Here is an 18,334-nt window from a genome sequence, read left to right as displayed (position 1 = left end):
CAAAGAATTCTATCCTTGAAAACTTGGTATCTTTGAGGTTTCTGAATCAAACTCAACTTTCTTCTTTGAACACCAGTTGTGATTTTCAACAGGGGGTTGAGGCTTGGCACATCAGTGGATAGCAGATTACACAGTTGTGGTTGTGGTTGTGCTTTTGGACTCTCATGGATGACAGGGAGGGCTGTGTGTAGCAAGTCAGATCCAGTTGGGAAAAAATTTCTCTTCCTATTACAGGGAGAATTTTAGAGGATTATATTTGAGAAATTACTAGAAGTGGGTTGTGAGGAGCATCCTGCTTGCAGGAGTCTCTTTCCACTTCCCAACAATCAATCTGCCCACAGCGTTGTTTGTTTGATCCTCCCCATGTGGATGGACTTCTACCCTGATGATTTCTATGAGCCCAAGAACAATGACACCCTGAAAGAACTTACACAGAATGTCAACCTCATCATGGCCTCTTCAGACCTGCTCTTCCGCTTACATATTTTTCTGGACCAGCTGGAGGAACCCATGAGACCAAGAAAAAGAGGAAGAAGTCCTTGTTTAGATGCCCCAGAGCTTGTGAGTAGGGATGGAACCTGAGTCTCTAGGGATGTTTCTGATTGGCCAAGAGCCCTTAGTACTCCCCAGCTTGGCAAAATTTCCTTTTATGGATATTCTTTGCCAGGTAATGTCTGTTCTCCTTTTGAAAGAACTTGGAAGTAGCCACTCATTAGAAAAAGCCTACCTCCTCATCAGTGTTCAGTCCCAACTCAAATCCTACTGCTTCTCCTATTAGATCATCTTGGAAGTTTAGTGACACCTTAACTACGAGGGTCTACTCAAAGACTCCTGTACCTATTTTCATTCTCAGGTTTGCATCACCGTAGAAAAGCTTCTGCAGAACTCCAGGTAAAGAACCCATCAGTGATGTCGTCTATGGTGACTGATGGAGATTGGAAGCCATCGCTGATCTCCAGAAATCCTGTGAAGGTAGAGTGTGTTTTTCAATTTGTAGAAAGGCCAAAGTAGGTTTTGAGTCCTGTGGACATCCCACTGATTCTGAACCCCACATGTGATGCAGGTGTATCTACACATACCACCAAGGAAGAAGACGATACAGAATGTCTTCCATTGATGTTCACAATCCAGCTAGATCAGCTCTAAATCAGTCAACAAAAAAACACTTCTTGGTGTGATGGTTAAATATGTGCTAATGGAAAATGACTCCAGTCTATGTTTAGGAAAACCAATAAGTGAGGTCCAAAATCTAGATTCAGTTGAGGAAAGGGAATCTTTCCTCACAGAATACCCAGACCAATCTCTCTTCTTGCAAGGGATCCAATTTCCAGTTGATAAATTAGAATCTGTCCCTCCCTGGACTCAGGAAGAAAATCCTGTCTTTATTGAGGAAGTAGATCCCTTTGAAGACTCTGAGGCAGAATTTCTGTCTGAAGGCAACTTAGAGGCCAATCTAGATTTTGAGATTCCTTCTCCCCTTCCTAAGAAAATCCTTATTTTTCTTTTTTTTCTGATTTTTGTAAAAGGTTCATTCTATTTATTTTTCTAACTTTATTAATATGTAAATATTTTTGACATATTCTAGAATTCATGAATCCTAAATATATTTCTTTTTAAACCTACAAACTGAAGAATCGTGCATACCTGTTCTGGAGGCGGGGAAGCAGAGTGACAGGGGGCTGTAGAAGAGAGCCTACTGGATATAATGGGAGCTGTTAAATGCAACAAGAGTGAGAAGGAAGCCAGGCCATGCCTGTATGGGGTGATAAGGTGGCTACAAAAGGTCTAGGACATAGCAGATCAGATGTCCTAGAAAGCTATTCTGTCAATTGGGACAAATACCACAATACTTATAGCGTTAAGTGGGACTCTCTTCCAACAATGAGTTCAAATCTGTATACATTTTCATTGCATTCATTTGCCTTGAGCAAATATGGAAGGAAAATTTGGCTCCAATAATATAAAAAGTCTACTTTGGGCTGAAAATATTTGACACAATATATAGGAGATATGTATACTGGAAAGTAAAAGCCATCATCAATAGAAGAAAGAAGGCTTACATAGATGAACAAACACAAAATCAGGAAAAATTTCCACAATTAAATCAGTTATATGTAAATACATGTTATATTCTTTATGTTCTACATAGTATATTATGTAATATATAAGATTCAATATGATTTTTCAAAGTAAAAAGGCATTTAAAATTTTAGAATTGCGTGTTTTTTGCACAAAACATTAGTGTAAATGTTATTGGAGAAAGTAGTGATATAATTTGATTATAATTATATGAATATATATTTGTGTGTTTCTAGATATAACACTGAGTATAAATAAATATTATATACATATATTTGTATATATCTGTCTATGAAGTGAATATAATGAAAGTGAATATAATGAAACTGAGTTTAGTATGTATAAAAAAGTTGAGTACATGAGACTCAAACCTGTAATCCTACTGATGTAGGAAGCTCGGTTTTGAGTTTTAGTATCTCTTATCCCCAAGCCCTAGATTTTTCAGAGGAGGCATGGGCCCTCCAGTGTAGCAAACAAACATATGCCATGGGATCAAACTCCCTGACCACAGAGGAAAGTCAGTAGAAATCAGGACAAGCTTCTTATCTTGACTGTGTACTCAGTTCCTGTACCAAGAAGGCCATCTTTAGAACACCAGATGGAAAGTTGGCATTCCCTCCACAAGGTTCTAAAAATATCTTTCTGAACGATAGTCTGACTATATTGAATTAAATCTTTTTCCCTTCGCAAGCTGCAAACACATAGAAATATGACAAGAGCTAAAGAAAGATGGTCAAAGACTTACAAATACATAAAATTATATACTCTGTTTCAGTAATTCAATGACAAATTATCAAAGGCATGTCGAATTTTTTTAAAGGAAATAGAAACATACTCTGAGTTTATCAGGAACTGGGTGATATTTTGGTTGCTGAATTGTTGAATGCACTTCTGGGCAAAGGAGACACATACCTTGGGGAAAATTGTGTGGGGTTGGGTGTCCTCACACGGCTTCACAATAAAATGGCCATAACATCTAGGATGTCACAGCCAACTTTGCCATGGCAGCAAGTAGGTGTCAGGCACTGATTTTGCCCTGAAGTGGACTCAACAACACCAACAGGCAAAAAGAATGAGAAGGAATGACTATTATCCACCAAACTTCAGCTTAAATAGCTGTCCTTACCAGAACTAGGATAAATTGAGCTGGAAAAGGCTGATCTCCATGTCAGGATCCTGAGCACTAAGGACTAGTGTGTGTGTGTGTGTTTGTGTGTGTGTGTGTGTGTGTGTGTGTGTGTGTGTGTGCGTGTGTGTCTCTCTCTGTGTGTGTGTGTGTGTGTGTGTGTGTGTGTGTGTGTGTGTGTGTGTGTGTGTGTGTGTGTGTGTGTGTGTGTGTGTGTGTGAATACTGGGGCTTGAACTCAGGGAGATGACCTTTAGCTTTTTTTAATCAAGGGTAACAGTCTACGACTTGAACCAAATTTCCATGTCTTGATTTTGAATGGTTAATTAGAGATCAAAGTTTCAATGTTGCACATGTTCATTCTTTGTCCCTCCTTTTCAATGACACCTTTAACTTCTTTTTTTTTTTGGGTCCGATCATGGGGCCTGAACTCTGGGCCTGGGCGCTGTCCCTCAGCTCTTCAGCTCAAGGTTATCGCTCTACTGCTTGAGCCACAGCGCCACTTCCGGCTTTTTTCTTTTTTCTTATGTGGTGCTGAAGAATCGAACCCAGGGCCTCGAGCATGCAAGGTAAGCGCTCTACCACTGAGCCACCTTCCCAGCCCCCCTTAAACTTCTGAAAGAGAGATAAATGTAAAAAAAAATGAAAAAAATGAAAGAAAATAAATATCATCTTGTTTCTGTTTCCTGGTCACTGATTATTTTTGAGATAGTGCTTCTTACTAATAAGAATTATTGGTAGAATCTGAAAACCTATTTGAGTAATAAATAGACTAGGAAAAATGTTGTCTCCTATTTTTTATCACTACATTTCTTTTTGTCTAAGTATACATGCCAGACTTACCCTAAGGGACTAGAATAAACAAAATGGCTTATAGAGCTCAGATCATATCTTTCCACAGAAGATGACAGCCCCAGAAGAAAAACTTGTCCACAACTTGCACAAGGAAGGGAGAGTTTGATGTCTCCTTAAATCTTAGGATCGAATACTCATGAAGAACCCTGGGGACTGATGACAGCTTAAGGACCTAACATTTCCTGTGTCGTTCAACCATAGGAACAGTCACCAGTCTCCCATCATACTGTAGGTGCCACGCCTCACTGGTGACCTTGGCTGTGTCATGAGAACGTGCAGCAGGGCTCTGTCATGGTCATTGGAGAGTCAGTATTGCACACTAAGAGGACATTCATGAAGGTGGTAACAAGGCCTGAGTGAGGGTTTGTCAGATATAGATGATTTGTAACAGGCACTACTGTATTCTGGCTAAGAATGTGGATATATCATCGGGGTCTTGCACACAAATTTATCAAGTGTTAGCTTGCAACATTTCTGCATGAAAGCCAACAAAAGGTCATCAATGCCCTCTGAACATATTCTCATCAGTATTTAGTAAGTGAAAAGCTATAAAAATCAAGTTCATCATGACGAAAAATCTGATATGAAAACCAAATTGCAGGAGCATTTACAAAAAATGTTTTTCTGTATGTATCAAATGTGACAAAATATTAAAAATTAATGAAGCTGGGAAAGTTAAATTGATTTCTTTTTTACTATGGTTGCAACTGTCTTTTACATTTCAACTACTTAACAAAAAGAAGGTAGGCCAAGTACCACTGGTGGCTCACACCTGTAATTCTAGCTAGTTAGAAACCTGAGATCTGAGGAAAGTGAATTGAAGTTAGACTAGTTAGGAAATCCAGTGAAACTTTGATCTTTAATTAAACATTCAAAATCAAGACATGGAAGTTTGGTTCAAGTCTTAAACTGTCAACCTTGATTAAAAAAGCTAAATGTCAGCTCCCTGAATTCAAGCCCCAGTATTCACACACACACACACACACACACACACACACACACACACACACACACACACACACACACACACACACATTCTCAAAAATAACCAGTGACCAGGAAACAGAAACAAGATGATATATATTTTCTTTCCTTTTTGTCATTTTTTTCAGAAGTTAAAGGGGTCATAGAAAAGGAGGGACAAAGAATGAACACGTGCAACACTGGTATTCAATTGGTACTATGTTGAAAATTACCTATGAAATTTGTTTTGGGGGAAGAATGGGAAAACAGAAAAAGAGATAAAGTGAAAGGGTAAAATTGTCCAAAAAAATGCACTCAGGGAATTAGAGCTGTGGCGCAATATGAGTGCCATTATTCAGCAAAAGAGCTCAGAGAAAGTGTCCAGGCCCTGGATTCAAGCCTCATTACTGACTAAAACAAAAACAAGAAAAAAGAAATGTAATCCTTACCACACGATTGTAACTAAAACCTCTACAGCACAATAATAATAATAATAATAATAATAATAATAATAATAATAATAATAATAATAATGATAGAAGTAGATGATGATGAAGAAGAAGAAGAAGGAAGTTAAAAAAAACCAAACCTGTGAGAAAAATTGAGAGAGCAAGGGAAGGACTGACCTTTCAAAAAGAAATATATCCATACCTGACTTATATGCCTGTAACCTCAGTGTAATTCACATTTATAATAACAATACAAAAGAAAAAACAGAAATGTAGTGCTGGAGCCATAACTCAAATGGGAGGTCAGACTAATATGTATGTGATACCAAGGTCAACCCCCTTATCAATTTCTCCTTCAAAAATGGTTCTTCTTATCACTTGTGCTTTCCTTTGCTTATGAAAAGGGGTGCAGTTAAAGAAAGAGAAAGGTAATCTGTCAGGCACAGAACTGTACTTGCAAAGAGCAGTACTCACTAGAACACATGTTTACTAGACCACTTGATGACTCCACGTTTTCTGAAATAAACAGAACTAGTTGGAATTGAATACATGCTCCACTGTATACTAGATGGGGGCTCAAAATTATTGAAACTCTCTGGATCTCAAATTCTTTACAGGTAAAATGAGCATAACAATACGTACCTCACAGCATTATGAGATCTGGTTGTCATCAAACATGGAGCGGTTTTATCTTTGGTGTGTGTGCAACACTCAAACATTGCTGGAAGGAGTAAAAACTGGCATGATGTTTACTATATTACTTAAGAGTAATACAACATGCCTGTAATCCTACTTACAAAAGAGGCTGAGAAAAGAGGATCAAGGTTTTAAGTCTGGAGGAAACTGGATCAGATTCATCTCCAATGATCTCTAAAAAAGATTGAGGTGGAGTTTGGTTCAAGTGGTAGAGTGCTATACTGGAGCATAAGCCTCAGGAACAGTGCCAAGGGAATGAGTTCAAGCCCTAGGACCAGCACAAGCACACACACATGCACAAGCACACACACACACTAAATTGTTTGTGTTCCTATCACCCTGCTTAACAATATATTTCCTTTTCCAAGCTCACCTGATTTTTTCTGTTTTAAAAGGGACTTCTGTGTAGCACAGGCTGCTCCTAAACTTACAATCCTCCTGGGTACTGGGAGTACAGGCAAGCCTACTATAATTGCCTTCACTCAGTAACTCTATTTATAACATATTAGCAAGAAATTCATTCATACTCATGAAGATATTTGGCTTAAAGCTGTTCACAGTAATATTCTACTGTACAAAATGTAAATAATATAACTGGATATGTTACTATCCTACCACATGGTAATACCAGCCAATACTCAGGAACCTGACACAGGAGAATAAGCAGGTGAGGAAAGCCTGGTCTATGCTGCAAAACCTGGTCTCCAAAGGAAAGAAATTCTATAAATATTAATCTACTATGAAACATACAATATGTTAAATTTATATAATGTAACGAATAGATCATTATTAATAAAAATAAAATCTTGGCAGAAATTTTAAATACATACATATGCATATATATTTAAACTTGTAGAAATAAAATTTCAAGTGCTTTTATCTGCATCTTTCAGTCTACCTGTCACCTACTTATTTACTGACACATTGATTTCTGTTTAGTCTTCACAAAACACTGTTCTCTCACATAAGTACACAAAATTGTAAAACAAAAAGTACAAAACAAATATTATCATAAATACAAATGTAGTTTAATCCCTACCAAAATAATTTGGAGAAAACATACATTAAGTTAATGGCATTGTATACTGCTCAGGAAGGGGAATCTAGGAAAATGTAGATTGTATATGTGTGTGTGTGTGTGTGTGTGTGTGTGTGTGTGTGTGTGTGTGTGTGTCTGTCTGTCTGTCTGTCTGTCTGTCTGTCTGTCTGTCTGTCTTTCTGTGTCTGTGTGTTTTCCATGAGTAATATTGGAGTTAGAATTAAATGTATTATTCTTGCTTGGTCTTTTTGCTCAAAGATGACACTCTACCACTTGATCCACATCTCCACTTCTGGATTTTGTTTTCTTAATTGGAGAAATATCTCAGATTTTCTGCATGGGCTGCTTTAAACCTGAATCCTCAGTTTTTGACCTCTAAAGTAGATAGGTTTTAAAATATGAGCCACTGGTGGAAATCAACTACGTTAATATTTTTGCCTGTTTGAATGAATTTTAAAGTAATACATATATGTTACATTTGAGAGTGACTGGAAATAGTCATTAACGTTTAACAGAATTTAAAACATACAAAGCTGAGAATGGCAAGTAGCTGAGAACAGAATGGAATAAATCAAAATTACCTATGACAGTTTTCAGTCTGTGCACAGAAATAATTACATTATTGGAGCCCAAAGCCATCAGATAGCTGAGCTCCAGCTGGCTGCTATGCTCATGAGGCTAGCTGGTGCTATTCACCAGAATGTGATGTTGTTGGATAGTAGGGATCAGCTTCAAGTTAAGAACCTGAAATATTTCTATTCATCTAGAAGAGGAAACATACCAGGACAAGAAATGTGATTAAAATTGCTGAATGCAAAAACCATCCAAAGGAAGACCGAATAACTTTCTATATCTGAAAAGAGTATTCTCTCACAAAGAATCATGAGCTGCATATAGTGGTCAATGTTTGTAATCTCCGAACTTGGGAGGCTGATTTAGAAGTTAGCTTGAGGCCAGCCTAAGTTTTAGGCAATCAGAAGGACATATAGTAAAATGCTATCTTAAAACAACAACAACAAAAGACCCAGTGACTGGGAGTATTTTTAGTGGTAGAGTGCTGGCCTTACATGCAAGAAGCACTTGATTTGATTCCTCAGTATGTCGTAAGCAGAAAAACTGGAAGTGGTGCTGTGGCTCAATTGGTAGTGTGCTAGCCTTGAGCAAAAGAAATTTAGGAAGAGTGCACAGGCCCTGATTTCAAGCCCCAGCTCTGGCAAAATTTAAAAAAAAAAAAACAAGTGCAAAATGCTGTTTGTTGAAATAAATATGTTGAAGAATTTTTATACTCACTAGAAAATAGTGCTGTTGGGAATTCATAATGAACTTTGTTAGGAAAAATTAAAATAAATTAATGAAATATTATCTGGCATTGGAAAGAACATAGTGAGATGTAAAAATGATTGGTGCCTATAGTTAATTGATACAACAATGTTATAGATACACTTGCCAAACTGTGATTTTTTTAAGTATACAATCGTGGGTTTGTTCTTTTTCAAAATAATTTAACTGCCAGGCCTAGCTACTAAGGAGACTGAGAACTGTTCGAATCCAGCCAGGGCAGCAAAGTCTGTGAGACCTTTATATCCAACTAAAGGTTCAGAAAATGTGAAGTGGCACTGTTGCTTAAGTGGTAGAGTGCTAGTCTTGAGCTGAAGAGTTGAGATACGATGCCCAGGCCTAGAGTTCAAGCTCCACAACTGACAAAAAATAGTAATAGTAATAATATTAATTTTATTGTTACTATTAAGGTGTTAAATATAAAGGCTACCAATTCATAAGTTTTTTTCTTTGCTAAAAGAAATACGTATCCATCTTCATTGCCAACAGCCAGGATTTGGCCATCTGCTTTCCAGCTGATCTCTCGATGTAGAGGCAATGTGTAATACAAAACAATACAAACCCTTTCTGACTATAAATAATTTTTTCCCTGCACATCTTAAAAATCAATGCTGACAACATGAAATTAAAAATCCCTAAGTTTAAAACATTCTTCTAAACAAGTTAAAGAAATCCTGATAACAAGTATTTTAAGAATAATTTCAGAGAGCTTGAACTCAGGGCCTGGGTTCTGTCTCTGAGATTTACTACTCAAGATTGGGTTGCCAGTTTGAGCCACAGTGCCACTTCCAGTTTTCTCGTGATTAGTTGCACAGAAAAGTCTCACCAACTTTCCTCTCCAACCTGGCTTTGAACTAGGATCTAGAGATCTCAGCCCTCTGAGTAGCTAGGTTTATAGGCCTGAGCCCCTGGCACCTGGCTTTTTGCTTACCTGAGACAGAGGCCAGTTAATATTAAATGTCAATCATGTTTAATTTTGTAAAATGAAGTTAACTGAAATGCCTTCCACTAGAAATAAGGAATCAAATGAGTAGGTGGGTTACAACGTTATTACCAAAAGTTACTTATTTTCCTTGTGTTTTTTTCTTCCAAAATTGTGTGCTTTCCAGAATCATACCTTATCTTTCCTTGCTAATTTCTTTGGTTTATTTCATAATTGTCCACATCTTCTTCAGCAATCATTTACTTATGTGAAGAGCTTTCAAACATCTATTTTCAGCCCAAATTCCTTGTATACACCTCTCATCCATATATTCAGCTGACATAAAAACTTGTGAAACAGTAATCATCTCTTATCAGTATTGGATATTAATGTGTAAGTTAAATTTAAGAAAATAACATCAATAATTGTAACATGATTTTAATAATAATGCTAAACATAAATACAACGTTGATTATATTCTGAGCAATTTAATAAAAACCTCCAGGAAAAGAAATCACTTTTTTTAGTGCTGATATTATGGTTTAAACTCAGGACCTTACCTTCTCACTTAAGCTTTTTCCCTCAAGGGTGGTGGTCTGTATTTCAACCACAGCTCTCCTTCGAATTTTATTTGGGGGATAACATAGAGATAAGAATCTCATGGAATAAAAACAATCATTTGTGTCCCTATCTTATTTCACATAACATTCTCTTATAAGGTTATATGGTACCATGTACTACTTTCTGAAAGTGAGGTTAACCATGGGACCTATGGTTATTGGAGCCTCGCTTATTTCACTTAATAAAATTGTTTCCCCATCTTTCCATTTCCTAGCAAATGGGGCGATTTCATTCTCTCTGATGGAGGCATAGAATTCCAGTGTTTGTGTGTGTATCACATTTTCTTGATCCATTCATCTACTGAGAGGCATCTGGGTTGGTTCCATATCTTAGCTATGGTAAATAATGCTGCAATAAACATAGTTGTGCCGGTAGCTTAGTATGGACTTGTGTGTTATCATTTGGTAAATGCCCAAAAGTGGGATTGCTGGGGTATAGGGGAGCTCTAAGTGGAGTCTTGGAAAAAATTATATTAAGTAAAGTAAGTCAGACAAAAGAAACATAGGTCCCATGGTTTCCCTTATTTGGAATAACTAGTGTATATCTGGGACACGCATAAGAGTTCAAAAGCTATGTACATACCAACAGATAAGATGATGTTAAGCGAAGTGAATCCCAAGATAGGCTTTATAATTTACCATGTGATTTCTTTTTGTTTTTGTTTTTGTATTTTCCCCCACCAAGGTATAACTCCTTTTTTCACTGTATTTAATGTATGTGCCCTGCATCTTGTATACACCATTTCTCTAACTTGGGTAGGGCAAGGGAAAAAACAAAATGTTTAAATAGGGCAGGCTGACCCGTTGTAACAATGAGATGCACAAGACACTATGTTGAAAAAGAATCTTTACAATATGGGTGGGGAAGCAGGGAAGGGAGGAGAGGGGGGTGTGTAGTTGTGGAGGTGGGAGGAAGAAAGGGTAGGGGAAAAACAAAGGAGGAGGTACAATACCTCATAGAAAATGTACTCATTACCTTGCTCATGTAACTATAACCCCTCTATACCATATTTTTACAGTAAAAACCTCTTTTATAAAACAGAAGGTGTCATGTACACCAAGTATAGCAGCCCACATATGTAATTCCCGCTGATTGGGAAGCAGAGATGACAAGGATCATGGTCTGAGGCCAGGCCAGAGAAAAAACTGCCAAGACGGCCATCCTAACGAATGAGCTTTCCATAGTGGTTCACATCTGTATTCCTAGCTAATTATGTGGGAGGCATAGGTAGCAAAGTCTCAGTCAATCTAAGATCAGACCCGGGCAAAAAGTTCAAGACCTCAAGTAATTAAATGGACTAGAAGTATGGTAAAAGTAGTTGAGCTTCTTGATGCTATTCAACCAGAGTCCTATCTAGCAAACAGGGAACCCCTGAATAGAACCCTTCCACCAAAAAGCCTAAATAATTTTAGCCTATTTGAACATCTAATTTCAAGGAGCCTGACAGATCAGAGATGATGACATTCTCTTTAAAATTAGGTATTCAAAAGAGACAAAGTTATTTAGATTTTGAAAAAATTGAAAAGGAAAATACATGTGATTTTTGTTAGCTCTGTAATTCTTGAAAACATGAAATGTACTCAAGTATTTAATATATATCCATATGTGTGCATATGTCCATGTATATATGTATATCCAAGTATGTATGTATATATATGTATATATACATACATATATGTATATGTATTTATATGTATGTATATATACATACATACATACAAGTGGTTCATCTCTATTCTGTGTAGCAAATGGTACAAATGAATCTGTATAATCACTATTCAAATGCATGAATAGACAAAGAGAATGAGCAAAGAACTCATATTCAGGAAATTATGGCTAGCCCATAACCCTGAAAATCTTTTACACCAGTTTGCATGTTTCAGTTACTGCAGTACAGGGACAGTAGGACAACAGTGGGATACTAGGCAGATGAAATTAGAAATGAGAGATACAAATGTTAAAATATTCTTTCTTATGGGTAAGTAGAATTTCCTCTGTGTGTGTGTGTGTGTGTGTGTGTGTGTGTGTGTGTGTTTGTGTGTGTATTACATTTTCTTGATTTTTTTTCTGTTGAAGGTTATCTGGGCATATTCAATAAGAATGGTCTGGATGAAACCTTTACTATATCCTGGTTTGTAATCTTTCAGGTAAATGCCTGGAGTAGAGTTGCTGGATCATATGGAAGTGGGTAGTCAAATGAGGGGTGAAGGGTTAAAAGGTAGATGAATGACCAGGAGAAAAGGGGGAAAATGCAGAAAGGAATCCAATAAACATCCTACAATATTAAGAAGAGTGAAGGAAGAAGTGCATAGAGGAAGGATGGATGAGAACATTGAAAGGCTTGGCACTAATCAAGGTATATTGTACGCATAAAATGCTTTGTTTAATGATAATTTCTTACTGCTTAAAATTTCTTTCTACTTAAAATAATAATTAAAAAATCATGTCCCTAAACTGTTATGCAATTAGAAGCAAAGAATGAAAATTTGCTCTGATCAACTCCAGGGTCTATAAGTTTTTTTTGTTAGGATAAGTTTTAGAACAACACTAATGATACATATCACCTGAAGAAAATTTAATGATTTTCAGTTATTTATAGTAATCATTTTGGAGATATGGCTCAAGTGGCAAAATGCTACTTAGTGAGCAAAGCTGTCAGATAATGAATTCAAGTCTCAATCTCGAACAAAAGTACAAACAATCAGTAAAATTCAGGCACTTTCCTGGGCACTGGTAACTCATGCCTTTAATCTTACCTTTAATCAAAAGGCAGAGATCTGGGGATCTCAGTTGAATGTCAGCTTAGATAGGAACGTCTGTGAGTTTCTCATCTCCAACACACTGCCAAAGAAAGCTGGAAGTGGACTCATGGTTCAAGTGGTAGAATGCTGGCCTACAGCAAAAAGCTCAGAGGCAGAACCCAATCCTAAAGTTCACGCCTTAGAATAGTGCATATACAAACACAGGGGAAGTAAGTCACTCAAGTTCTCAATCTTCCATTTCCCTAATCCTAACTCAAATCTTGGACAGAACCCTAAGAGTAACCTTGATGATAATAGTAACCCAATCTTTTTTTTTTTTTTTTTTGTTTTTAAATTGTATTTTATTTTATTTGAGAACATACTGTACAAAGGGGCTACAATTACATGGGCAGGATAATGGATACATTTCTTACCAAGCATTGCAGCCTCCTCCTTTGTTTACCCTTCACTTCCCTTCCCCGCCTCCCCCCTCCCCCCACCCAATTTTACCCCCCTCCCCCCACCCAATTATACCCCCCTCCCCCCCCCCACACCGGCATTGTAAAGCTGGTTTTGACATGACATTTTGTACTTCTCATTGTTGCAACAGGTCCACGTGAATCCTTAAATGACTTGTTTGTCCCCATCTACTCCACATGTTATACTGACATCAAATATAGTGAAAAGAACCACATGGTTATCTCAATAGATGCAGAAAAAGCATTTGACAAGATCCAACACCCCTTTATGATGAAGGTTCTGGAAAAATTAGGAATCCATGGAACATTCCTCAATATAATAAAGGCTGTATATGACAAACCTACAGCCAGCATTATACTCAATGGTGAAAAACTAAAGCCATTTCCTCTTAACTCAGGAACAAGACAAGGATGCCCACTCTCTCCACTTCTCTTCAATCTAGTATTAGAATGCCTAGCTACAGCAATAAGACAAGATGCAGACATAAAGGGGATCCAAATAGGGAAAGAAGAAATAAAACTCTCCCTCTTTGCAGATGACATGATCTTGTATTTAGTAACCCAATCTTAAAATTAATGGAAAATATATCCTAACAGATACTCATTGTCTTTGAAATGATTTGGACTTTGCTCCAAATACTACAGATTCCCTGACTTGGACTCTGAAATCGTTCCCTATTATTAATCATTAACCTCAAATCTTCATATCATGAAAACTTCTGTAGTTTCCACTAATCTTAACTTTTAATGAACTCCTCTATCTCCAAAAAGAAGTTTCAGGTTTACTTAAAATCTACTCTAGTTCTTAACCCTAACTATATATCTAAACATTACTAGAAACCTAACTCTAAATTTAACCCTATTGAACCCTTAATAATAAACTTAAGAAAACTCTGTAGTTTTCTTTAAATTTCACACTTATTTTACTTGAAAGTGTTAGCAGAAAACTCAGTTTTACCTGAAAGCTTACCCTTCCCTAAGCCTAAGTCTAACCTGAACTAGAAAAGCAACCCAAACCCTAGAACTAATAGCCTTTGGATTCTAAAGGTCATAAAAATACATTAGTTTTTATTCATCCTAACTTTGATTTAACTCATCCTTCTAAAAATACTTTGTAGTTTTACTCATTATCTTGCCATTTTTGTAACCATAACCCTAACTGGAATATTGAAGCTAACCCTCACAATAACCATACCCTAATCTTAATATTATTAGCAGTTTCTTATTTCACATTCATCCTAATTCTAACTTGACTTGTTATTCGAAGATTTACTTTGAGTTGGACCCTAAACTTTCCATTTCCCTAATGCTAACACTAACTCCAGCTGGAACTAAAACCTAACTTTCACACTAATGATAGTCCAATTCTAATGTTTAAGAAAAATACTCTAGTTTTTATTCATTCTAATGAATACTCCAGTTTGCACTCTGGAAATGAGTTTGTTTGCCCTAATTCCCACAAATTTTCTGACTCTTCCTCTGAAGTTATCTTGTTCCCTAACATGAACCATTATTTTAGTTGTCCTCACATTCTCTAATCAGGAAAAATACTGTAGTTTCCAATGATCCTACCTTTTCCTGAACCCCTGTGCCCTAAAACAATATCAGATTTCCTTACCATCTAGTCCATTAATTAACTCTAACTCTCAACCTAAACCTGGCTGGAAAACTCTCATTAATCATTACAAGAATGATCACTGAGAAATAAATATAATGATAATGGTCTAGTTACTGTTTAATCTCATATTTTTGCTTCCACTTGTTAGTGAAAACTTAATATTATACTAAAAACTTTACTATTCATAACACTATTCATACTCAGAACAAAATACTGACCCTAATGATAATCCAAATTATATGTCAATACTAACACTAACACAAGTAAACTTGTTTTCACTCATCCTAACTTGATTCAAATAAGCTTTCCAAAAATATGTTTCAATTTTTTTCCAATATCTTAGTCATTTTCTAACCCTAAACTTAATCTTAACTGGAACATTAAGAATAACCATAACCCTAATTGCAAGTTGATTCTAATACTAATAGCAATACTCAAGTTCACATTCATTCTAATTCCTGCCAGGCTTATTCTAAAATTTACCTTCAATTTGACTCTCATTTTTTTCTCCTTCACTCTAAATCCAATCATGGCTAGAATCGTAACCATATCCTTGACACTAACAGTATCTCACTTCTAAAATTTATGAAAAATGCCTGTTTTGTGTCATCATTATTGAAATTTCACCTGTAATTCTTGAAATAAATTGCAGGTTTTCCTAAACCCTATGGATTTTCTCACTTTTAACTCTGAATCTATCTTGTTCCTTAACAGGAATCATTATATCCATTGATCTCAAATCCTGATATTATGAAATACATTATACTTCCAATATCCAAGCTTTTCCTGAATTCCTAGAACCTAAAATAAGTTCAGATTTACTTAACATTTAACACATTTCTTTTCTTTTTCTTTTTGTCCAACGTGGGGCTTGAACTCTGGGCCTGGGCATGATCCCTGAACTCTAGGTCATGATCCCTCAGTTCATTAGCTGTAGGTGTGAAACTTTACCACTTGAGCCACAGCACCACTTTTGGGTTTTCTGGTGGTTAATTGGAGATAAATGTCTCATAGACTTTCTGCCCTGGCAGGCTTTGAACTGCGATCCTCAGAAATCAGCTTCCTGACTAGCTAAGATAATAGGCACGAGAAACTAGTTTAACCAATTTATTTATCCTATTCTCAATCCCCCTTAACCAGAAACCTAATCCTAATCAAAATCTGATTTAACACCAAATAGTTACTGTAAGGAAAATTGTCTAGATTATTCAATCACACATTTTTTTGTTTCTACTTCTTATTGGAAAACTAAATTTTACACTAAAGCTTATCCTTCCCTAAACCTAAGGAGAACAAAATGTAATTCACCTTTAAGCCAAATTATGTCTAAATGTTTAAAGTTACACAGACACTGGTTTTCATTAATTCTAACCTTGATGCCATTCATTCTTCTTAAAATATGTTGCAATTTTGCACCTTTTTAAATCTTACATCTTTTTCTCATGCTAACCCCAGCTCTAATTGGAACACCTTGCCTAATCCTAAACCTACATATAACCGAATCATAATGTTAATAGCAAGCCTCTATTGCACTTTAATTCTCTTGCTCAGGATGTAGGTCTAAATTTTACTTGCATTTTGAGCCTACATTTTTTAAGTGTTTTTCTATTTCCTGTCAGGTTTTCTTTTTCTTTTTTTTTTTTTTTGTCGGTCATGGGGCCTAAATTTTGGCATTGGGCACTGTCCCTCCACTCTTCAGATCAAGGCGAGTGCTCTACCACTTAAGCCAAAGCGCCACTTATGGTTTTCTAGTAGTTTATTGGAGATATGAGACTCACAGACTTTCCTGCCTGGGCTGCTTGGAACTCTGATCCTCAGACATCAGCATCCTGAGTACCTAGGATTAAAAGTGTTAGCCACTGACACCCATCTTTATTATATTTTTAAATTTTATTTTATTGTAAAGATGCTTTAAAGACAGATTAGTTATACGAGTAAGGTAATGGGTATATTTCTTGTTGAGCATTGTTACACCCTTCTTTGTTGTTCTCCTACTAGCCCCCCTCCCTTAATCCTCCCTCCTCTTGTTGTAAAGTCCCTTTACAACATAGGGTCTTCTGAGTATCATTGTTGCAATGAGTCATCCTGTATTGAACCTATTTCACTAACCTTAATTCTAATTTTGTCTGGGATCCTAAATCTAACCATAATAATAATGATAGCTAAATTCAGAAGTTAATAAAAATATTCAAGTTTTTATTCATCTTGTTAATCCACTATACAAGTTGAATTAAATTGCAGTTTACCTTAATTATTTTTCCAAATTAGATTATATGTGCATATATAAAGATGTAACTTTATGTGAAATACAGAAGATCTTTGGAAGAAGAAGTAATGAAAAGAAAATAGAAGGTGGGAGTATAATCAAATGCTTTAAACATATTATGGAATTGCCACTTCTGACATTAATAACCATTAACAAAATAACTAAAAATTAATAAAGAACACACTGTTGTCTAGTATTTTTTAAGAGAGCCATGATATGTCTTGTGAATAAAATACTTGTGTTAGATAAACTTTGTTCATGCATATTTTATATTGTTATTGGTCAATTATTAACTTAGTAAGAAAAATATATCAAATAAGATTCCATGAAAAAATCATAAAACAGTTTTTTAGTAATTGAGAAAAAGTTATAGTCATGAATTTTAGGAAACTAAATTTCTATTTTTCTATGAAGCAATAATTTAGGTTTACTAATCTAGTTATTTTAGAGAACATATTGGCATGACAAACAACTAACTGTATATCTTGTTTCTTTAATGTGTGATGTTTAAACATTGTCTTTCATTCAAATGAATACTTAGGTTTACTTTTCAATGTAAATGCAATTTTATCTCCTTTCAAAACAAGTATTTACCCTGCAATTAAATGTATTAGCATATTCAAGTATTTAAAAGTTAAAAATTCTATGTTTGATATGTAGCTCCACATATTCAGAATGACAGAATTTTTGTATTCATAAATGTCTAACCACTGGGATTTTTGCTTCATCAATATAAATTATCTCATGAGGTTGTTGCAAAGGCTCCAATAACCAGTGTGGTCAAAACATTTCCTGAATTCTGAAAATTAAATCTTATCATTTTCAGCCTTTGATTATATCATTTATTGTCTCTTCAGAGAAATTAAGCTAAACTATATACTACTTTTTAAAGATTTTGCTCACATTGTAAATAATATCAACACAGGTCACAAAGAGACTGATTATTTCAGACTCATCATATTTGGTAAAGTTAGTGTGAAGAATGTAGAGAGCAGAAGTTTCATATACTCAATAAATATTTTTGGTTAATTTAAATTAAATTAAATATCTGGATTTCTAATTAGGAGGTTAATCACATGGAAACAGGAAAATAATTTTTTAAAAATAATTACTTTGGGACCATTTTTCTTCTTAAAATATGAA

General features: G+C 35.7%; 2 long non-coding RNA genes across 2 annotated transcripts in view; one reads left to right on the top strand and one right to left on the bottom strand.

Annotated features, from left to right (window-relative positions):
* LOC138837246 (uncharacterized) overlaps window positions 1-989 on the top strand; it is an 82,881-nt gene extending 81,892 nt beyond the window's left edge. Inside the window, exon 3 of the long non-coding RNA XR_011375279.1 lies at window positions 854-989. This is a non-coding gene — a long non-coding RNA (uncharacterized lncRNA). The remainder of the gene's footprint in view (window positions 1-853) is intronic.
* Window positions 1-12,939, bottom strand: LOC138837245 (uncharacterized). Its single transcript, XR_011375277.1, has 4 exons — window positions 12,844-12,939; window positions 838-964; window positions 432-498; window positions 1-225 (listed from the first exon to the last, which is right to left on the bottom strand). It is a non-coding gene; the product is annotated as an uncharacterized lncRNA (long non-coding RNA).
* Window positions 12,940-18,334: the final 5,395 nt, after the last annotated feature.

The sequence above is a fragment of the Dipodomys merriami genome, unplaced genomic scaffold (assembly GCF_024711535.1).
Source record: "Dipodomys merriami isolate MVZ:Mamm:240054 unplaced genomic scaffold, mDipMer1.0.p SCAF_268, whole genome shotgun sequence".
Taxonomy (NCBI): Eukaryota; Metazoa; Chordata; class Mammalia; order Rodentia; family Heteromyidae; genus Dipodomys; species Dipodomys merriami.
Note: the sequence above shows the minus strand (reverse complement) of the source record. Positions and strands in the feature narration are given on the sequence as shown.